The sequence below is a fragment of the Anastrepha ludens genome, chromosome X (assembly GCF_028408465.1).
Source record: "Anastrepha ludens isolate Willacy chromosome X, idAnaLude1.1, whole genome shotgun sequence".
Classification (NCBI taxonomy): Eukaryota; Metazoa; Arthropoda; class Insecta; order Diptera; family Tephritidae; genus Anastrepha; species Anastrepha ludens.
The window spans coordinates 67,983,067-67,997,308 of record NC_071503.1 but is presented as its reverse complement, the minus strand read 5'-3'; the positions used below and the strand labels follow the sequence as shown (position 1 = coordinate 67,997,308).

Genomic DNA, 14,242 nt, shown 5'->3' with positions numbered 1-14,242 from the left:
ATGCATAGAGATACGCAAATCATCGTGTCGAGTAATAAAGACGACAAATGATGGCTTTACTCGTAACACAAATAGTAAAGGCTCAATATAAACAGTGGGAAAAATGAATTTTGATAAAAATTGTTTTCTTAGTGAGCTAGATTCAGGATATTCGTGACTATTTTTTGGTTTTTTATTGCTTTTACATTTTCAATGAAATTATGTCTAAAATGAAGTTAAATATTTTTTCTAAAGCATTTCAACAATCCAAATACGTATATATTTGGGAAAATAACACATTTTATTTGTGCCCGCGAAGAAGACACTTCACGACGCAGCCAAGCAAATTCGGCGCCGGGCGCACAGAAAAATGTGTATGTAAACATAGGTGCACCACAGCAAAAAAAAAAAACAGCGATCTGGTTTCTATACATATTTCGTCGATTTTTCATTAATTGGATAAAATGTGAAAATATATATTATTTTAATTAAGTATTTATTTGCTATGAGGGAACAAAAAGGAATGTGTTTGAAATCTTCAATAGCTTTTGTTTACATCATTAGTGTATGCCTCTGCGCGCACTTGACACACAGCAGCTAAAACAGCCTTCATTCCCTACGAGTATCGCCATTCTGTCGCGCATTTAGAATTTTTCGTAAACAAAAAATAGATAAGTATGAGTAAATAATAGGTATATGCAATGCATAAGGACTGATAAACAACTTTTACAATAGATAAGTGTAAGTAAATAACATAAGTAATGGATAAGGACTGATAAACAATTTTCCACTGCAAATCTGCCGCCGCATCCTAGTATTATAAATAGCCCAAAGTATACAAAATGTAGAACAGTATTGAATTTCTATTAATGAAGAAAGCACGTGACTGTGCAGCATATTTCTTTACTCTATTCTATTCAAATAGAATAACTGGGGGCTCAACCGGGATGACAATACGTTTTGTCACCTAAATGCCAAAATCCTCGAAACATAGGAAAAAAAATCCACGGTCTTGGAGAAAGACAAAAGACCAGTTTCTGAAAAAGCGAAACACTAAAAAAAAAACAAAATGGTTCCTGGAAAAGGGGAACAATATTAACAGCTTCCGAAGAAGTTGTTGTGACAGAAACAGAACAAACTGGATCAGCGCGGAATAAAAGCATTCCTATCTGGCTATTCTTCCAAAGGACGTGCCAGAAAATCCGAATCCTCCTTTCTAAGACGTCAAAGAAGCGACAACACAAGAAATATGGCCGAATCAGCATAGCTAAGAGCACCAATTGATGCACTAACACAACAGTTCCAAGAACAAATCTTACAAGTAACTACCCTACAACAGGAGCTTAATACTGTAAAGGAAAACCAAACAGCCTTCCTCAATATCACCACCATTACACAACACGGAGACATCCTAGGTATTATAGCGCAGTAGCCATCATCCGCACGAAAATTATAGGAATAGCAGCCGACATACTAAGTAATCATAACACGAAATTAAACTTCTATTCGATTATAAATCGATTGGACTATACATTTGCGGACCAAAGACCTTTGTATGTGTTACTAGACGAGATGAAAAGGGTTAATCAAGGAAGAAAGAATTTATCGAATATCACAGCGAAATTAATAAAGCACTTAATCTTGCGCTTTCAAAAATTGAAATGTCGCGAAGCCAGGAAGACATATGCTAACCAAGAAGCCGTTAGAACATTCATTATGGGACTGAATAGCAGATATACAAGTGGAACCTTGTACAGCCACAACCCAAAGGACTTAGAGCATGCATACGCTATTGCCAGCACAATCTATCACCACAACCATAACCAACAATTTGAAACTCAGCCAAGGTATGTCCAACAATCAAGAAGTCACTCGGGAGAAGAACGCTTCCCTCAACGAAATGAACGCCCCAGATATAATCCAGGGATACAAGTGCAACGCAACAATTTTACTCCGCACCACGACCGTATAAATAAACCAATACCTATGGAAATAGACAACTCTAGGCAGTTTATACGTCCTACTCAACACCAACAGGGATACCAGAATCCTTTCAAAAGGAAATAAATCCATCTTCACAAAACTTCAATCAACATAAGCAGCAGAGGATCAATCAAACGCATCAAACAGAGGCAGAATCTACTATATCTCACCTCGAAGAACAGTACGAAAGCGGAAGTACTTTTTTAGGCGAATAAACGGGCTGCCCTGCATTCAAACAAAGTGCGGTCTTACAGGCACACCCGTTACAATCTTGGTCGACACAGGATCAACAAGTAATTATATAAGTAAAAATAAAAAATAAATAATTGGCGCATACACTTCTGTTAGGTGTTTGGCTGAGCTCCTCCTCCTATTTGTGGTGTGCGTCTTGATGTTGTTCCACAAATGGAGGGACCTACAGTTTCAAGCCGACTCCGAACGGCAGATCTTTTTTTATGAGGAGCTTTTTCATGGCAGTAATACACTCGGAGTTTTGCCATTGCCTGCCGAGGGGCGACCGCTATTAGAAAAATGTTTTTATTAATTTTGCTTTCCCCGAGATTCGAACCAACGACCTCTCTGTGAATTCCGAATGGTAATCACGCACCAAACCATTCGGCTACGGCGGCCGCCCTTAGCATCAACTGTAATATTGGTAAGTCAGTGCCTATAAAACCTATAAAACAAAAACTATTCACGGATATTCAATATTAAAATCTAAAAAAATTATAACTTTGTATAGTCATCACTTGCCATTTTTTGAGATTGATGAGCTACAAGAATTTGATATAATACTAGGTGAACAAGGACTTAGAACTATAAAAGCAGAAATAAATTTATTCGACTACAATTTAAATTACCAAAAGAAAGTTGTGAAGGTAGAAAATGAACAAAAAATAAATTACACAATAAATAACACAGAATATGAAGATGACATTAGGTAAATAATGAGAAAAAATGACGAAATTAGTGAAAACTTACCGTTTACCACAACTATTCAAGCAGCTATTAGAACGAATAATGTAGATCCTATTTGGACTAAACAGTACCCTTATTCCAGAAACTTCCCGATAATCAGATAATTCAACCAAGTAAAAGTCCATAAAACTCTCCGATTTGGACAGTCCCAAAAAAAGGGCACCGATGAAAACGGGGAAACCCAAAAGAAGGATGGTTGTAGATTATCAGAAGATTAACGCACAAACAATAACAGACAGATACCCTATCCCAGACGTAAATATAACTTTTAAAAATTTAGGGAAAGCAAAGATTTGGTATCAGGATTCCACCAAATACTAATAAAAGAAGCAGACAGAAAGAAACAGCGTTTTCGGTAAACGGCGCTAAGTATGAATTTATCAGGATGTCATTTGGGCTTAAGAATGCACCCTCAATATTTCAACGACGAAAATCCGAACAATAAAAGAATGTCCTATTCCAAAGACATTAAAAGAACTTAGATCATTCCTAGGGCTAGCTAGTTACTACAGGAAGTTTATTCAAAATTTTGCAGCAATCACTAAACCATTGACCATACATTTACGCGGCCACAATGGTATAGTAAGTAGAAACAAAAGTGCGAAAGTAGAAGTTAAATTAGATGAGGCAGCTCTAGAAGCTATCGAGAAAATCAAATATGCTCTTGAAGCTCAAGTAGAACTTTATCAACCTGACTTCACGAAACCTTTTGACCTGACTACAGATGCCAGCAATTTCGCTATAGGCGCAGTGCTGTCCCAAAACAGACAACCGATCGCTTTTGTATCACGAGTAGAGGTGTAAAAGTAACGAAAAAAAGCAAACCCGTATATGTTCGTTACTATAACGATGAGTACTCGTTACTATCGTATCGTTACGTTACTCGTTACTTTTGATACCTTATCCATAACGCAACGAATCGAACATGTTGTATCGGTATGGTACGCGTACAGTATGACGTTGCGACGTCATAATGAAGTGTAGAACTGCAAATGAAGAATTGGCAGAATCTCCTAAATTATAATGAAAAAGCAACAAATAGGTGTCAACAATTATTTATTGACAATAACATTTAAACAACATAAATCTTTCGTTCCTGAACTGAAATTAAACATTAAATAAAAACATATTTTAGACAAAACAAAAAATATTTTTGATAAACTAAATTATTAATATATTAAAAAAAATTATTGCAAGAATCTTTGGTTCATATTTAAAAATAAAATCTTTCCCATTCTCTTTGGCTGAATAGAGCTGCGCTTCTCGCTTAATATTTGGCCCGATTTCGAAAAAGTCCTTTCAGATGGTACGGAAGAAGCCATAACTGATAAATATTTATCAGCCAAGTTCGAGAGCTCCGGGTATAGAATTGCCCGTGCTTTCCACCATTTCAAAGGACACTCATTTCGAGATATAATTCTTTCCTCTAAATATTGCCTCATAGTAATAATACTGCTGCTAACAACAAAGTTTGAAGCTGACACTGACGTCGCCTTAGCGTTAAAATCTTTCCAAATTGAATCGTTATCAGCGTCAGTTTTGCTAGTAGTTATAGCTAACGTTGATTCCGTAGGTTCTATAGATTGCTGATGAAAGTTGAACTCGTTTTGCAGCTCAGTTTTCAATGCATCTTTCGCAGACTCATAACTTGATAAATCAAACCTAAATGCCAGCTTCTTAAAACGCGGGTCTAATGGTGCTGCTTTAGATAACACAGGGTGCCTGTGACAATTCTTAAACCTACTTTTATATTCCGTTAGTATTTTATTTGTCAGTTTCTCCGTCGAAGCCAGGACCATTGAAACAGTCACCTTTTTTTCTGAAGACATTTCTTCAGTGAGTTCTTTGAATGGCTTCAGAATTTTTATTATTTCTGGCAGTGTCTGCCATTCGCCTTCTGAAAGATTTTCTACTGGATTGTGTAAGATTCCGAGAGACGCTTTTAAACTTTCTTGAAGTGAATAAATCCTCTCAATTATATCTAGGGTACTGCTCCATCTGGTCACTACGTCCATTTTAAGCTTTAATGGTTTTTGATTAGGCCTCAGTTGCTCCTGCATCGCAATTAGTTTTTTGGTAGCTATTGGACTCTTGTGGAAATGTTCCACAATAGCTTTTATTTTTTTTATCAGCTCCCCGAGTCCACATTCCTGGAGTCCTGCACGCACGACTAAATTAAGAGTATGAGCAAAATACGGTAAATGCTCATAATTTGTCAATCGTATAGCAGCCTTCATGTTCGCTGCGTTATCTGTAACGCAGACAAATATTTTATTTTGTATGTCCCAATAGCAGAACAACTTATGCAACTCATTTTTGATGTATTCGGCCGTATGTCGCTCATGGCATTCAAAACATCCTAGTAATGCAGACTTAATCTCCCAATTTAATAAATAATGGACTGCTACAGCTTGGTAAGAAGTTGTTGCTCTTGAAGTCCTGCCATCGGTGGTAATCGATACATATTTAGCATTCTCCAATTCTACTTTTAATTTTTTTTTGGACTTCGGAGTAGTGAGAATCCAACAAAGCATTGCTTAATATATATCTTGAAGGTATTTTATAACTTGGTTCTAAGTAATTAATAAGATCTTTAAAACCCGCGTCTTCAACTACAGAAAAAGGCTGAATGTCTTTAACTATCATTTCAAAAATTAAATCATGATCTTTTTTTTTCTCTTACTACACTTATTGGACGTCTAATAAAGGCATTTAAATTAGTCTGCTTCGAATTGGTTTCATTTGTTTTAATCACAAGATTAGTTTCAGGATTAGACTCTGCGCTTGTTGAAGATGGTGGTATAAGACCTTCCAGGGCTAGCGCATTTGACTTGGAACACAGAATGATGGTTTCATATGTTGGTCTGTGTTTCTTCATGAAGTGCTTTTTCAAATTTGTAGTAGAGCCACCTTTCACGGAATACAACGAATTGCGAAGATCACATTTTACCTTATCGTCTTTAGCCTCCGTGAAAAAACCCCATAATTTACTCCTTTTCTTATCCATTGTACCAGTAAAATTATGCTCTAAAATAATAACAATAATAAGTGTAAACAATATTTTCTTACGTTATTCCAATTTCAAACTTTGTCTACGTACACAAAACTTGAAGCACCAAAAGCACTGAAAAACTTTTACGGACGATTAACTTCCAAATTTTAATATAGGTACTATAATTACAAACAAACATCAGCCTTTGTAACGAGTGTTTTTAAATTCACCTAATGAGCGCATGCGCAAACAAACGTACATCAGCAAACGTTTTTATACACGTATAAACTTATTACACTGAACTGAACTCATACTACAAGAAATGCGAGTAACGGAATATATTCGTGTGTAACGTTTCGTAACTCGGTACTAGAGAGCGTACCCGTTACTCAGTACCGAATACATACAGTTTGCATCAGCTTTAATTACGAGCACTCAATGAAACTGAACAAAATTACAGTACCAACAAGAGGGAACCTCTAGCCATTGTATGGGCCCTACAGAAATTAAGAAATTACTTATATGCAATTGCTAATTTAACAATACATACAGATCACCAATCTTTAATTTACTCTATTTCCGAAAAGAATCCGAATAACAAACTAAAAAGATGGAAGAATTTAATAGAAGAGTATGGTTCGAAATTAGTATACAAACCAGGACATCAGAATGTAGTCGCTGATGCTCTCTCAAGGCAACAAATAAATACGACAACTGATTGCTCAGAACACTCAACAGAAAGCTCACCTGTGGATCAGTTTAAGAGGGTCAAACAACCTTTAAACTCTTTCCGCAACCAAATTATACCAATTCACGACGCAAATAAAGACGAAATTGTGTCACAGACTATCTTTCCAAGAAATGCACGACATATAATCTATTATACAAATAAAGATACCCTAATTTGAAGTTTAAAATCAATTATGCTCTAACAAATGCTCTAAAATTAGATGAAGAAATTTTATTTCATTTCATAAACGATATCAACTCCATTTTCGCCACATGTAAAATTGCACTGTGGAACAAATTCAGGTTAGCAAAAATTAGGTCCATTCTGAGAGTGGCGGGTGAAAATAGAGGCGAAATTAGAAGACCCGTATCGCGCCGTTTTTTTATGTTAGTTCGAATTTTTTTTTAATCGGCCTTCGAAGTTCGAAATCGGAGCAAAATTGTTTATATGGTTTTTTGGCTATAACTCGTCGACTAATTGATATTTTTTCAATCTGTAAAAGCCAAATTATTGCTAGAGATCTGTGCAACAATTACAATTTTTGAAAAAATTGATTTCGAAAATTTTTGTGGTACTTATGAAACAATATACTGAAAATCGGCATTTGACTGCAAACTTCGAAGGCCGATTAAAAAAAAATTCGAACTAACATAAAAAAACGGCGCGATACGTGTCTTCTAATTTCGCCTCTATTTTCACCCGCCACTCTCAGAATGAACCTAATTTTTGCTAACCTGAATTTGTTCCACAGTGTTTTTGTAGCATAAACACAACTTCAAGACGTAACTGATCCGAACGAACAAAGACAGATTACTATACAAACTCACAAAAGAGCACATAGGAATTATAAAAACCTCATACAGGAAATACTTACCGATTATTTTTGGCCTTCTATTCGAGAAATGTGTAAAAAGGAAATATGTTTACAAAATAAATACAAGAGGCACCCTAACAAACAACCAATAGGTAAAACCCCAATACCAACACACGTAGGCGAATATATACAAATGGACCCAGCAAGTATAGTGCCGGTCACGTTACCCATCACGTAACCTGCACGCGTGACCGTTAAACTGTCACTAACCACGCCCCTTTACAATCACGTTGTTAAAAGCGTTGGGAAAATCGTGCCAAAAACTTTGTGTACGTGTGATTTTCTATCCCTTTCATACATATGGATTCGTTTGCCAGTGCCAGTTTCATATAAACGTAGCGACGAACAAAATAACTTTTAGGCTAGCGCCGGCAGCACAGCGCGATAGCCTAGCGGCTAGCAATGTGGGCTTCCGATCCAAAATCCTTGGTTCGAATCACAAAAAAAAAATTTTTTTATACATTTATTTTATTTTGTTTTATGATATGTTTATGAGGAGAATTTTTTCATGGCAGAAATACACTCGGTGTTTTGCCATTGTCTGCTGATGGGCGACCGCTATTAGAAAAATGTTTTTATTAATTTTGCTTTCACCGAGATTCGAACTGACGTTCTCTCTGTGAATTCTGAATAGTAGTCACGCACCAACCCATTCGGCTACGGCGTTTGTTTACTTTGATTGATGCAAAAATGAGGAAAAATATTTGAATGAAGTTTGCTTACTGCTTACACATTTGCCAAAGGTTGACAATTTGATTCTCGGCCTACTTTGATATCAAAAAGAGAGAAAAGATATCTTTTTGACTTATTGCTTTGACAGCCACTTGCCGTTTTTTTTTGTTTTTTTTTTCTATTGATGCAAAAATGAGAAAAAATATATGAATGAAGTTTGCTTACTGCTTACACATTTTCCAAAGGTGACGGAGAATCAAAAAAAAAGTCGATTGTGTTAGAGTTTCGGTGACGCCCCAGCAAAACCTGCGTGCATATGTGTTTGTAACATATAAAAAAGTGTAATTGTGTTAGAGTTTCGGTCACGCAGGTTTTGCTGGGAACTAAATCAGTATACGACAGACTACATACATATACAAAACTCAAAACGAACGTTCAAGTTGAACGCATACACAGTACACTAAGTGAACTATCAGCAGCTCTAGCGCAGGAAAATCATACGGCACCGGGAGAAGAACTATTTAACGCCGTGAAGCAGTACAACAGGAAGATTCATAACACCATAGGGTTTAAACCTGAGGAAGGGTTTTTTAACACAGAGAAAAACCCCGAGATAAAGGACATCTTAATCGACAAACAGGATAAACTCCTGCAATATCATAACAAAAAAAGACACACAATTACATACAAAAAAGGTGACTTCATATACGTAAAAACCGATAGAAGAAATAAATTAGCAACGAAATATAATAAGTACAAAGTAAAAAGAGATCGAGGGGACACAATTTTAACAGCAAGAGGGAAAGTTATACATAAAGACAATATTAGAATACAAGCAAAATGTGCAGAATCGCAATAATATTTTTCGTACCTTTGAAAACTGCTAACAGTGACAAAATAACTGATTTAAATAACAAGAAATATGTGCTAACAGAGACGGTTCCATCCTTTTTATTTGAGAATGCAAAATAATTGTACCACATAGCTAAGCTGAGTACAATTCTAGCACCATACGAAAAAATAATAAGAAATAGGTACATAACAGATGAAAATCAGGAAGGAACTTTATTAATAAACAGGGGTCGTATCGTGACAGTCGTTAACGAAGCGACAAGCCAAATTGTGTCCTAAACATATTAAATTTGAGCCAGATGATTCGAGAAGGTGCAAAGAGTGGTTTGTTGAGAACTATTAAATTCCAGGAGGTAAATTCAATCCATGTTTTAGCTGTGAAAAATTTATTTAATGCTCGTTTTTTAATAATAGTGGTTGGATGCATTGATGGCACCCACATTGGACTACAAAAGCCCACGGTCAACGAGCACATGTATTTCAACAGGAAGGGTTTTCATAGCATAAATGCGATGTTGGTGAGTTTTTTAATAAAGAGATGGAATGTTACTTTAAGGTTGTTTCTGTTAGATTTGCGACCACACTACGAAAATTCTCGCAATAAACTGCCAATATGGGGGTGCAGCCCACGACTCATTCATATGGAAGCATTCAAACGAACGAATGGTTATGGAACATCGTTTTTTACACAATAGGAGTGACAATGCCTAGCTGCTAGGTATGTGTTATACATATATAATTACAATTGATTTAGATTGTGCTAAATTACGTGTTGTTTGTTTTTAATAGGGGACTCTGGATATCCACTTGAGCCGTGGTGCATAACACCGTACAGAAATCCATCGGACGGATCAGGGGAATCAAGGTTCAATGAAATTCATTCCAAGGCACGGTGCATCATTGAACGAACTAATGGTGTACTGAAAGGTCGGTGGAGAATCCTAGAATACAACAAAAGAGGAAGATATGATCCTATAAAAGTGGCTAGGTTTGCGAATGTGTGTGCAGCGCTTCACAACAGTTGTATACAATTTAATGTGAGCTTTACAGCAACAAATTCAGAGAGTCAAACCGCATCTGACATAGTGTCTGGAGAAGGCCAGTATACTAGAATCGGCCAAACAATCAGAGATCAAATTAAAATCTCGTTGATGAACTCGACATAACCATCTTGTTTTCATATTGTACTATTATGCTTTTGAAGTATAATGCTAACCGACCTAAATAAAATAAAATAACTCGAAACACTAATGGATACTTATTCAAAATCAATTTCATTTAATGCTTTTTTTTACTCCATTTAAAAACGTAAAATTTAGTTAATTTAAACTTGAACAAAACTTCAATTACATATATACATATTTACATAAAACTTGAATAAAAATTTGGAATATATATATTACATATTTACAAAGAGGATTTTAATTCAGAAGGAGGGACACTATTTTTTTCTTTTTCATTGACCTTCAATTGGTTTAATTCAATACTCTTTATTTTCAAATCAAGTTCTTTTACAGCTATTATAGCTCGGTGCTTCTCCTCCTTCATCGCCAAAATCCTCCTAGAGACAGCTAGCTGTCGTTCACTTATTTCAAGCTGCCTCTCGTCAATCTCTAGTTGCCTCTCCTTAATTTGAAGCAGCCTATCGATTTTCTGCCCCATAGCTTTATGGTGATCTGCTGCCAATTTTATGTTTTCTTGCAGCAGCGAAGCTTTATTTATTGTTCTTCTTCGTGGAGTTGGAGCGACTGGACGAGAAAGCGTACAGGAAGCTGGGCTGTTGGAGGAGGAACGACTTGGAACACTACTAGTTGAATGGTTCGAATTACGTCCACTGCTCCTGCTTGAGGCCGAGGCACTTGATGCTGGTCTTGAAGCAACTGCGACTGGTGCAGGTTGCGAACCACCATATGTTTGCACCATGCTGTTTCCTGAAACAGATGCCTCAAGACCAGCAGCTTCAACTATTAGCTCCTCAGCTGGAGTTAAAGCCCTCTGCTGGTAAGATCCTCCGCCTGTTTGCTTTTTTGAAATTTTGTTGAAGGACAACTTTCTTTTCGCATTGTACTTCTGATCTGCGTATACCTAGAAAGAAACTAATAAGTTTCATTTTGATAACATGATTATAATATATGTACTAACTTTTTTCCATGACTTCGCATTTTTTATTGGCGGTCCTTCCGCATTTAACTGCTTGCTGAGCTCTTCCCAAAGTCGGTTGGCAGTCGACCTTCCTTGTGCACAATTCGGCAAGGAATTTTTGGCCAAATCTGTGTGCTCACTCATGAAATGTGCCATTATATCCTTCTGCTTGTTGTTTAATTAATTTATTACAGTTTGTCCTGAAATTATAAAACTTCATTTATAGTTACACAATTTACATATATTTTAGTTATTCTTACATTTTTCGTTAATACTTTGAAATTCTGCGCAATTACGTTTATAAATAACCGATCGAATGACAATTCGAACGAACGAGTTGTTTGATTACTCGATGACGTTTGTCATCATACCGAATTACGATAGCGATAACACGTTCACGATAGTTATAATCCGATTTGCATTCTTTTACGTGACGAATTGCTCGTTCACGACTGTTACGATTCGGCCCCAGGATAGAAACCTTGAAATCGCAACTTATATCAACTTCACAGAGAGCTATAATATAGAAATATTTTATATTAAATCCTACAAAAATCAAAATTTTACCATAGCATCAAATATGATGCATTAGTGCGTACACATGATGGAAAGAATAATGAGATGGATATTTTGTAAAAATATCGTTATGGTTTCTTCAGTATTTTCTGGTATTTTGTTGTTTATTTTTGAATACACCTCTTGATGCCCTGTGTTCCACTAAGGATTGAGGTCCGGAAAAGACGATTACACCTCTATGGTTTTAATTCGCATTCAGTAAATTCAAACGCTTTTTTAAATGTGTAGAAAGGTTAACAATGTTAAGAAGAGTTGAGAGAGGAAGGAGCAAAAAATTAAATTTACGCTTTCAAAATATCACACTTTATAAGAATCAACAAATTGGCATTAGCACTAAAATCTTCTCAGAGGGACCTTTTTTAACATTCTTTTGTCTAATAACACAGTTTTTTTTTAACTACAATTTCGGTAGCTTTGAATTAAAAACAAAAAGAAGCAAACACCAAACTTTAAAATTTTCGCATTTTTGGTATAAAAAACACTAAATTTATTGTGAAGAGCAAATGGTTGAAAACACTGCACAACTTGGCAAAAGTGACGTCACGCACTCTTCAAATCTTGTTTCTATCATTCTTGAATAAAATGTATAATAATGAGAGATGCTCATAACATAACAGAAATAAAGTGCAAGTAAAAAAGAATACGAATGTGAGAAAAATGGCAACACACAAAGATAAGAGAATGAATGATATTTACTGCTCGGCTGTACTTTTCGTCGGTAACAGAGCCCGTTGGGGCTTTCTAAGTTCTCCTGCACGCGATCACATATGATAAGTTCAAAAATGTTGGCTACTGTATCCAACATGCAAAGGGGTCTGTATGCAGATGGTCGGTCAGGTTGCTTGCTTAGTTTAAGCAGCAGCACCAAGCGTTGCAATTTCCAACGTGTCAGGAGCATTTGCTGGGTTAAACGTTTGTAAAGGCAATGATCCTGAACCTGAAGACTCATATAATAAATATGATCATTTTTTCATTTATTTATCATTTTCTTAATGCTTGCATACAAAAGTAGAAGGTATTTTTTATTTTAACATTAAAATAGGATGTCTTTGCTTCTTCGGACTGTTGCGCGCTCTTTTTCTTCATCTTCAAGCTCATCTTTGAATCCGATTCAAACTACATCTTCTTCAGTAATGTCACAATGCCTTGCCACAATCTGTTTACTTCCAACTAGTACTCTATAACCAACTTCTGTATAAGCATTTTCTGTATATCCCAGTAAAGTTTCCAACTCAGCCCTCTTATCGAATTTTGATTTTCTCGTTATTTCTACAATTCTCGCATAAGCTTTGCTACCGTAAATTATTTGTTTTTTAGTGGATGGTTTCCCTGTGAAAATTATTTTGTACGGTCTCTTTCTTTCCATTATATTTGTCAAAGTCCGGTTTTTCAGATATGCAACAGCTTTAGTTACTTCTGGCCAAATTTTTTCGGTCCACTTTGGCTTCTGTCAGCAGGCATTTTGCCGATCATATCGTGCACGTACACTGAAGAGCAAAACTGTAACAAAATGTAATACTTTCTATTTCAACACATTTTTTTTTAGACATGTTTTAACAAATCAAATATTTTTTTTGCATAACTTTATTGGCATGTATGTACTCTCTCTCTCAAACCGGTTTGGTGTCAATGCAACAACAACAACACTAGTAGCAAGCAATAATGCAAATAAAGACAAATGTTACAGTTTTGCACTCACTCTTAATTTTCAAATTTTCCGTTATTTTTCTCGTAATTATATATTTGGTGGATTTTTAATTATTATAAACGTGACCGTGAATAAGACAAAATGTTAAATCGGGAAGTACAACGCCAAATAATTGATTTGCTGAAGAAGGGCGAGTCTATAAGAAAAATAGCTAAAAAATTCGAAGTGAGCCACATGGCTGTGCAAAGGCTGCGGAAAAATGTACCAGACGCTGTTCCCAGTAACAAAGGAGGCCGGCCAAGGAAGATAAGCGACCGCGATGCCCGCCATCTGGCAAATTTGGTAACAAGCAGCAAGGCGGTCACTCCCAAAGAAGCACTAAAGATGCTGGATATTGATGCCAGTCAGTGGACAGCCAGGCGCAGCCTGTCAAAACTGGGGCTAAAGGCAGCGGAGAAGAAAACCAAGCCAATGCTGACAAAAATACATGTGCGGTTGAGGCGGGATTTTGTTGCGGCTCACCAAAGCTGGACAGTTGAAGATTGGGATCAGGTACGTCTTTATAAATGGATTATAAAAGACCTTTTTTCATAAAATTTCAAAACGATTGCAGGTTATTTGGTCTGATGAAACCAAAATCAATCGATTTCAGTCAGATGGTCGGGCCTGGTATTGGGTTAAAGACCCAAATGCAGTCCAGCCACATCACATCAAGCAGACAGTAAAACATGGTGGTGGCTCCATTATGGTGTGGGGCTGCATTTCCAAAAATGGTGTGGTTCCTTTAGTACGAATAGACGGTATAATGCGGAAAGA

At 36.3% G+C, this 14,242-nt stretch overlaps 1 protein-coding gene across 7 annotated transcripts in view; it reads left to right on the top strand.

Moving 5' to 3' along the window:
- Window positions 1-14,242, top strand: part of LOC128869224 (epidermal growth factor receptor kinase substrate 8) — a 100,048-nt gene that overhangs the window by 28,620 nt on the left and 57,186 nt on the right. The window contains exon 1 of one of the 7 annotated variants that reach the window (XM_054111752.1): window positions 2,529-2,617. The exons of the other annotated variants lie outside the window; for them this stretch is intronic. The gene's annotated coding sequence lies outside the window, so the exon portion shown is untranslated. Of the gene's footprint in view, window positions 1-2,528; window positions 2,618-14,242 lie in introns of those variants that run through there. 7 annotated transcript variants of the gene reach the window in all.